Below are 10,177 nucleotides of genomic sequence, written 5' to 3' on the forward strand. Positions count from 1 at the left end.
AGCGGTTAGGGGCAAAGGTATCTTGGAAATATTAAGAATGAATCGAAGATAGTAACCCGCAAGACCAAGAAATTAAAGAACTTCGGTAGGAGTGGTTAGAGTTTCCAATTCTTAATGGCTTCAATTTTGGTTGGGTCAACGTGGATACCCTTTTCGTTTACTATATGCCCTAAGAATGGAATTTATTTCAACCAGAACTCACACTTTGAGAACTTAGCATAAAGTTGTTCCTTCCTTAAGAGATCAAGGATGGAATGAAGATGTTTCTCATGCTCGGCTTTGGACTTGGAATAAATAAGAATGTCGTCAATAAAAACAATTATGAATTTATCTAAGTGAGGTTTGCATACGCGGTTCATGAGGTTCATAAACACCGCGCGTGCATTGGTTATCCCAAAAGGCATAACCCTAAGTTCGTAATGCCCATAACGAGTTTGAAAAGTGGTTTTGGGTATGTCACCTTCATGCACGCGTAGTTGATGATAACCCGATCGAAGATCAATCTTTGAGAAGCATGAAGCTCCTTGGAGTTGATCAAAAAGATCTAAAGTTGGTGGTTGTGGGGATGCCATGGTAGTGTGGTGGGCATTGGGCAAAGCGGAGTGAAAGAAGGCCGCGATTGAAGAACAGAGAGATCAAGAATATGAGATATAGGACTGCTAGTGGATGCTTGTGTTAGTGCTAATTAGTACACTAATGAGTCTAGCCATGTGTTAGTGAATTGTATAACGCTATAAAATTTCATGAATGGTTGTAGTAACTCATTTTGACGAACAAGATATGTGTTAGTCATGATTGGTTTATTAATATATCTTGACATGGGTTATTGAGTTGTTTTTTTTTGTCTTATAGTCATATGAAATTAGTACACTTACGGACCTTGTCATGTATTAGTGGGATATATAAGAGTGCATAATCTCATATAAGGTCAAAACAAATCTTTTTGAAACACACGACATGTGTTAGTAATAATTATTCTACATGTATGCCTTAATAGATTGTCACACTCCAACCTAAGGCGGAAATATCAGGGCGTGAACTTGTTGCTCTCAGCTCACAGCTCACTATCATACAATTTAAATGACAATATCTAAATTACTTTATTAAATTCAATCAAATTCAAATAAATATCCAAAAGAACAAACAAAAACATCCAAACTAGTCTTCTTATTAAATAAACTAAAGTCGAACTAAGTTCTTCGTATCTTCACTTCAGCCATGTATATAACCTGCAATATGCATACAAAATACAATATGTTTGTCAACATAAATTTGAGCAAGTAATCGCCAGTTATTGATAAATATACTATACGAGAAAACTGCAAATCAATATCATAAGCATCAACAATTAAATAATGTGCAAATAATTGGTGTCGTTTGACCATTGCCTAGCGAATTGGGTTTTGGCTACTAAGACGAAATAAAAAAAATTGTGTTGGTTGACCATTGCCTAGCGAATCGTGCTATGGCTACTAAGACGGCGTATGATCATACTTACTGTGATATATTATGATTAGCCTTTCCGAATGAGATAAATAAACAAATAAGCAAGTAAGCATATAGCATATGAGCATTTGATCGATCAATCACACAATACTCATGATTTGCAAGTGATGTATTAAGATGTGTGTGTGTGTGTGTGTGTGTGTAAATATATAAATTATTATAATGTACGCATAAGACCCCAAAAGGTTTAAAACAGTAAAAGATGGGGAGTGATTACTCACCATAATGTATAGGTGAGATAAATAATAAAATAAGAATTAAACGAAGCTTGAGTCTTTAACGTGCTGAATGATCCGATACAAACAAACCCAAAACTTTGAAATAATAAAGTAGAATTAAAAACGAGAACATAGCCACTACAATTAGGTCAAACTGATGAATAAAACTCAAGATATGATTTTTAATGTTTAAGCGAACTGATACTGCTCAGAATTTGAACTTCGAATCAAGAGTCAGGTTCTGACCTATTCAAAATATAAAAACAAACATAACATAAAAGTCTTCTAGCCCGAAAGCTAGTTTTGACCAAAATAGTAGTAATCGAATAATCATAAAAGCTGACTTTTATAACCCTAAACGGGTCAAAGAGCAACTGATCGACCAAACTCCATAAATCATAAAATTGATTGAAGGATTTTGTTAGCTAGGTAAAAATAAATGTTTTATGATAAGACAACTTACCAGGAAAGATAAAAGAACAATAAGAAAATACGAGTCAAAAAGTCTTGAAACACCAAAGTCAAACCGAATAATAAAGTTTCTTGAAGAAAAACACTATGAACGATGATTGACGGCTTATTTGATTTAGGGTAAAGGTTTTATAGAAGTTAAGGATGGTCTATATATGATCAATTAGGCTTTGGGCTCAAGAAATCGATTAATTGACGGATTAGGGCTTGAATTGGGTTTTTACCGTAATTTAGTTAAATAACGAATTAAAGCCCAATCTTGGAGATTAAGTTAGGGTTTATCATTAGGAATGTTAGTAATTATTATATCTTGAAGAACAATATAGAAACTAATCGAATTGGACGGGTTTCGAAGGTCAAAATAAGGTTAAACATTTAAACAAAACTTGTTGATTAGAAATCTGCTATGAGCTATGCGTAGGACTAGGCTTGGTCCTGCACACGGCGCGGGGTGGTGAATAATCTGACTTTCCCACTTTGTCACTTTTAGCCCCTAAACTTCTAAAAATGTTATTTTAAGCCAAAATAAGCGATTTTCACGGTTTCTAAAAGTTGTTTGACGAGTTTAAAAGTTATGAGGATATAAAATAAGTTAAACCAAGTTAAATACTAATAAATGCAAAATTTCAATAATTCGAAAGATCTGAATTACATTCCCGAATCGTGTTAAACATAAACGAATACAAATACGTAAAATCCAAGGTGTTACATAGGTCTTGGGCATTTTCATGTGTTAGTGGATTGTTGTAGGCAATGTTGTAAAAATCACTATTGCTAGTCGGGCGGCGGAGTAGGGACCAGCGATTAATCGGGATTAATCTAGATTGATCATATCAGACTCTAATGTATAATTTTCAGTTTTATATACACACGTACACATTTTAATATGAAATTTCCAGTTTTATATATACACAAACACATTTTGGCGAAAATTGGCTGGAATCTTGCCGAAGACCGTTGATTTTGTTTGGAATCTCGCCGGATCACGTCGATTTTGGCCAGAATCTTATCGTTAAAAGTCGTTTAATCTTGATTTTGACTGGATTTGATCATTGACCGACTAATTGGCCGATTAGCCAAAAATTAATTAATGAAGTAGGAACTAGCGATTAATCAAGGATTAATGCTCCTAGTCAGGATTTTTTGCAACATGTGTTAATGAGTTGCTTTAGGCACAATGTCACATAACGGACCTTTTTAGCCGGATGATTTCTTTAGGCTCTATTGTAATTTAAGTGTGATGCATGTCAGTTTGTGTAGTGCCATATCATTTTTCATTGATTCCCAAATACTTTTTTCCGTATGTCTTTGCATATATTATATTATTTGGGGTTGTTTCTGATTTTCTTTTTTCTTTTTTTTTTATAGATTTTGATAATCCTTGGATGACTAAAGCACTACCATTTAAATATCAAAAACATCTTTAATCATAACATTTAAAGGCATCATTATCAAAAACCTTAAACAATTAAGCACTCACTATGTAATTATGATATATGTTTTGGCCATCACATCTCCTGCCTTTTTAATTAACATAGCATATTTGATAAATCTTTAGCTGAATTAAGTACAAAGTATCAAGCATTTTAGCTAATTCGGTCTAATTTCAAAAGATTGTAAATGACAAATCATTTGTTATAACAAAACATTGTTTTTTAACTTTTGGTGTGACAAGAATCGAACTCAAAACGTATTACATGGTCACCTACTCATAAGCATTATAGCCACATTTTAAACCGGTTAAGGGTCACCCTGGTGCACCCATGGTCAATAGACCCGAGCCTGGGTGCAATCAAACAAGCAAAACCAATTTTCTTTTTGGTTATTCATATACTAGAAGGCAAAAGTGAAGGTTCACCAGAGATAGGCTCCGGCAACATCAATGCCCGTAACCTGGGCTTAAGTTCACGATCGAAAATCTCCTCATACTCGACATTGTCTCCGGCTTTCTTTTTAACTTCCACCACTCTTAAATTCGGTGTTAATTCAAATATCTCAACCGCGATAGTCAACGGTCCTTTAACCCCTTCCCGCGATCCCTCCAAACTAACCCGAAAATCCTTTTTCCGAACATTAAAACTAACCACTTTCGCAATCTCTTCAAGTTTAGATATTATGGTCGAAACGGGTGCACTCGATACAAACCGTGACTCCTCTCCACCATCCTCAAACAACCCCGATAAACTAAACCCGCGAGAGAATGAAATCAAGTCAAATGCATTCAAACTCGCGGGTCTAGGCAAAGTGGTGAGCCGCTTTCGGGACGTCTCATCTCCAGTCGGTGATCCCGGACGCGAAGAGCAATCCGAAGAATAATCAATCCCATCCGCTTCGGTCTCTCCATCTTTCACACTAAACAATTGATCATCCTCAAAATAAAACTTAATATGCCGAAACCCCTTTTTAAACCACCGGTTTTCCATAATCTCCGGTATGGTAATTCGGGTCTCCGGGTTCGTCTTAAGCAGCCGTTTCAACAACCGGGTTAACTCGGGCGAGAACCACCGGGGACACCGAAACTCCCCTTTGTAAATCTTCTTATACAAAACCATAACATTTTGATCATTAAAAGGCAAATAACCAGCCATCAACACAAACAAAATCACCCCACAAGACCAAACATCAACCTTAGCCGCTTCATACCCTTTCCGACCCAAAACCTCGGGCGCGACATACGCAGGCGTCCCGCAAAACGTATGAAACAACCCATCACCCCTCATCTGGTCCGAAATCGCGCTAAGCCCGAAATCGGACACTTTTAAATTCCCATCTTCGTCTAATAAAATATTTTCAGGCTTTAAGTCTCTATGAAACACACCACGAGCGTGACAAAACCCTACAGCCGAAATTAATTGTTGGAAATAATTTCTAGCAACTTCTTCTTTTAACCTACCTTTAGCCACTTTATTAAACAACTCACCCCCTTTAACATATTCCATAACAAAATATATCTTAGCCTTAGTAGCCATGACCTCAAACAACTGGACAATGTTAGGATGTCTAACACGTCTTAAAATCGAGATCTCACGTTTAATATGCGAGATCAATCCGCCTCTCAGTATCTGTTCTTTATCAATAACCTTAATAGCAACGAATTCGTTCGTTTTCACGTTGCGAGCGAGGTAAACTTTCGAAAACGAGCCGTGGCCGAGTAGTTTGCCGATCTCGTAGCGGCCTAGCAGCAGTTCTTGGCCTTCTTTCCTTGTTGTGGTTGCCGCCATGGTTAAGGTTAAGATTTGTGTGGTATTGGTGATAGGGTGGTTTGTTTTGTTTTGATGTAAATGGAGTGTTGTTGATGATGTTTGTGAGGTGTACAGAATAACAGAAACGAGGGTTTGTCCGTATACTGACAGATGGGCTCACGTAGTTTAGTTTTTTATATTAAAAGAAGTATGTTCCAGACTACTAACGAATATCCAACACTATGTTCCTAGACTAAATCAAGTAATAATACATGCATTGACACATTTTTATACATGTATTAAATTTCCCAGGAGAGAGTGAATTTGGGTGAATTTACTTTTTTTCCTTGGAGGTATCGACATGTCTTTACGGATTTGCTTTAACATTTTTAGAAAAAGAAGTAAGTTTATAACTACTTTTAAATTTTTGGTTTGAATAATATTGAAATTTGAGTTTTTAATATTTTAAAAAATATTTGAAGTATTAGTAATTTTAAATTCTAAAATATTCTATAATGTTTAAGTTTCTCAAATTTTAAAATTTGAGTTTTAGTTAAACAAAAAAAAAAATAAAAAGAAAAATGACTCAAGTTAAATCATAAGTTTCAAATTTAGAAGAAAAAGACTAAATAATTTTTAGATTTAAGTTTTAATAGTTTTAAAAAAATTTATAAACTGGATGGAAGATATCAAACATTAGATTTTCAATTTTTTGAATTATTAAATTTAACTTATATTTTTTTGTATTCTATTTATTTAAAAAAAATAGGCTCAATATTTTTATAATTATGCACAGACTTTAACACGATAACTTTATTTATTTTTTTAATACGTTACTACAAGTGCACACAACATTAGCTTACGCGGTATTGGATTTTATTTCTTAATATCGATATTGATGATAGATTCACAAACATCATACGCTGATATGCCCGCGAGCTTAGCTTATTAAAAAAGTAGTCATACCATTGGATGAACATTTTGGTAAAATTATGCTTCAATGGCTTAAGGATTTCCCATTGTAGTTTGGTCACTTTGTAGTTATTTGCCATTAATGTTACATACGGCACTTTTCTATCATTGCAATTTATAAATATTGTAGAAATAAAGTAAGTTTTTAGCTATTTTTAAATTTGGGTTGAATATGAAATTTGAGTTTTTTTTTTAACATGTAAAAAAAATTGAAGTATTAGTAATTTGAAATTCTAAAATATTTTAAAATGATTAAGTTTCTCAAATTTTAAAATTTGAGTTTTAGTTTTAGTAAAGTTAAAATACAAAGGAAAACAAAAATGAGAAGGGTGAGAAGAAATCTAATCTATTGATTTTAGATTTGGATGGTGAAGATTAATTCAAGAATAAAAATAAAATAAAAATAGATGAGAAGGGCATGAAGGTAATAACTCACTTATGAAGACTTTCTCTCTCCACATGCAAGACACATGTAAATTCTCCCATCATTTTAAAACGCATATAACTTTTTCATACGACATTTTTTTTAGAAAAGTTTTTTATCATAATAACAAACGTTTTTTTATGTTTAATATGAATATCATATTGTTATATTAAAATAAAAAAAAGTTGGTGGGTTTTTTTATATTGTGTTATTTGGTTGTCCATTGTGTTTTTAATTGGTTTTTCTATGCATTGTGTTATAAATTTTGGTCATTGTGTTTTTCAATTGATACTCATATTAAAGATAAAAATTAACACAAAGATTACGTCATTGTGTCTTTCGTGCGTCATTGTGTCTTTGTGCTGAACATTTGTCCTCATACTTATTTTTGTGTTTTAGTCATTGTGTTCAATATTCACTTAATTTGAGAAAAATAGTATCATGTTGTTTGTGTATTACGTTCAAGGCATTGTGTAATATATAAATTTCATTGTGTTTTACATTTCAGGTCATTGTGTTATATGTATTTACCATTGTGTCTTGCGTTTCAGGCCATTGTGTTATATTATTTACCATTGTGTCTTCCGTTTCAGGCCATTGTGTTATATGTATTTACCATTGTGTCTTACGTTTGAGGCCATTGTGTTATATGTATTTACCATTGTGTCTTACGTTTGAGGCCATTGTGTTATATTATTTACCATTGTGTCTTACGTTTCAGGCCATTGTGTTATATTATTTACCATTGTGTCTTACGTTTCTTGCCATTGTGTTATATGTATTTACCATTGTGTCTTACATTTCAGGCCATTGCGTTATATTATTTACCATTGTATCTTACGTTTTAGGCCATTGTGTTATATTATTTGCCATTGTGTCTTACGTTTCTGGCCATTATGTTATATGTATTTACCATTGTGTCTTATGTTTCAGGCCATTGTGTTATATGTATTTACCATTGTGTCGTACGTTTCAAGCCATTGTGTTATATGTATTTACCATTGTGTCTTACGTTTCAGGCCATTGTGTTGTTATATGTATTCATTATTGTGTTTTACGTTTCAGGTTATTGTGTAATATGCATTCATCATTGTGTTTTATGTATTAGATAATTTGTTGGTATTTTTCATTATATATATATACACACACTATTACACAACAGTGTTATTAGTATTTAAAAAAAACACAATGATTAGATGAAAGACACAATGGTGAAAAAACACAATAACAAACAGAAAGACACAATGGTACGCAAAAAGACACAATGGCGAAAAAACACAATAACAAACAGAAAGACACAATGGTACGCAAAAAGACACAATGACGTAAATTATTTTTTTATTACTATATAACAAAATTATACTCATATTAAAGGTAAAAAAACGCTTGTTATTATGGTGAATTTTATTTTTAAAAAAAATATCAAATGAAAAAGTTATAGACGTTTAAAAATGATGGGGGAATTAACATGTGACTTGCATGTGAAGAGAGAAAATGTGTAATATTACTTTTATACTCTTTTTCCTTTGGTCCATACTTAACACGTGTCAATTAGTTATGGCTTCTCATACTTCTCATTTTTGTTTCATTTTATAGAATAACTTGACCCTCTTAGTTTTAAACTCAAGTTAAATCATAAGTTTAAAATTTAAAAGAAAAAAAAAACTAAATATTTTTGAATTTAAGTTTTAATAGTTTTAATTACTTCTCTATAAACTAGATGGAAGATAAACATTAGATTTTTCAATTTTTTGAATTTTCAAATATAACTTCTTATAGTTTTTATTCTATTTATTTTTAACAATAACTTGGCTCGATAATTTTATAATCATGCACTGACTTTAACATAACTATATTTAGTTTTTTAATACATTGCTACAAGGCTACGTGTAGTGGAGAGCTAAAAAGTGGGGCGACTTGCGTCATGTGACGTCTAGTCAGTAAAGGGTATGTTTTTGTTTTAAGGGTGTAATGGTTTTGTAACCTCATCTATAATAGATATGGATTAAGATCATGTGAGAACTATTTTGAAAGAGAAATCTGCAATTTGCCTCACTGAAAAAGATTTTGCGAACTTTGACTCCCTATGTTTCTCCGGCGGGTTCTTCTGACTCCTGCCATCAGTTGACCGTCCGTTGACCATTGGTATTTTAGTAATAATACCAACATATCAAGGGTACTTTAGTAATCTTCTAATAAATAATAAATTAAATATAATAATAATAATAATAATAATAATCATCGTAGAACAGCAGCTTCATCAACATCTTCATTACAATCCATTATCACTCTTTAATCCAACAATCAATCAATTTCATAACAAGTAATCTAATTTCATTACAATCCATCATCATCAGTAGCAACTCATCTTCATCATCATCAACCTCAAACATACTTGATTTTCTTCATCATCATCAACCTCAAATCCTCAAACCCACCACCAAGTAATCTCTCTTACAAGTAATCGAATCTCTCAAATCCTCAAACCCAAAAATCATTCCGACCAAAACCCCTAACCTCCGGTACCACGTCGTCGCCACGGCAACCGTCGCCGCCATGGATTCCGGTCATCTCGTTTTCCTGTCATCGTTCGGTTCGGGTGAAAAGTTTATAAAGAAAAGTTTATAAAGAAATGGTTTCGTCGTTTTCGGACGAAAAGTTTACTAAAAACGACACTTTTCGTCGTTTTCGGACGAAAAGTTTACTAAAAAAACGGCCATTTTCGTTGTTTTCGGACGAAAAGTTTACTAAAAAAAGGCCCGTTTCGTCGTTTTCGGACGAAAATTTTACTAAAACACGAGTCGTGTCGTCGTTTTTGGGCGAAAAGTTTACTAAAAAACGAGTCGTGTCGTTGTTTTCGGGCGAAAAGTTTACTAAAAACGGCCCGTTTCATCATTTTCGGACGAAAAGTTTACTAAAAAACGAGTCGTTTCGTTGTTTTCGGGCGAAAAGTTTACTAAAAAACGAGTCGTTTCGTTGTTTTCGGGCGAAAAGTTTACTAAAAAACGGTCTGTTTCGTCGTTTTTGGACGAAAAGTTTACTAAAAAACGAGTTGTTTCGTTGTTTTCGGGCGAAAAGTTTACTAAAATACGGTTCATTTCGTTGTTTTCGGGCGAAAAGTTAACTAAAAAACGAATCGTTTCGTTGTTTTCCGGCGAAAAGTTTACTAAAAAACGAGTCGTTTCGTTGTTTTCGGGCCAAAAGTTTACTAAAAAACGAGTCCTTTCGTTGTTTTCGGGCGAAAAGTTTACTAAAAAACGAGTCGTGTCTTTGTTTTCGGACGAAAAGTTTATTAAAAAACGAGTTCATTAAAGATATTTACAAAAAAAATGGTTTAAAAAAAAGAGGGTGAAAATTTACTAAAAAACTTTGAGTTCAAACGAAGAATATATATTACATATTGT

At 33.1% G+C, this 10,177-nt stretch overlaps 1 pseudogene; it reads right to left on the reverse strand.

Moving 5' to 3' along the window:
• Positions 1-3,579: 3,579 nt before the first annotated feature.
• On the reverse strand, positions 3,580-5,528 carry LOC143620944 (CBL-interacting serine/threonine-protein kinase 12 pseudogene; annotated as a pseudogene).
• Between the last annotated feature and the right edge of the window lie 4,649 nt (positions 5,529-10,177).

This window comes from Bidens hawaiensis, unplaced genomic scaffold, assembly GCF_021521415.1.
Source record: "Bidens hawaiensis isolate Kalapana, Puna unplaced genomic scaffold, B.hawaiensis_p1.1 tig00002735_1, whole genome shotgun sequence".
NCBI classification, from domain to species: Eukaryota; Viridiplantae; Streptophyta; class Magnoliopsida; order Asterales; family Asteraceae; genus Bidens; species Bidens hawaiensis.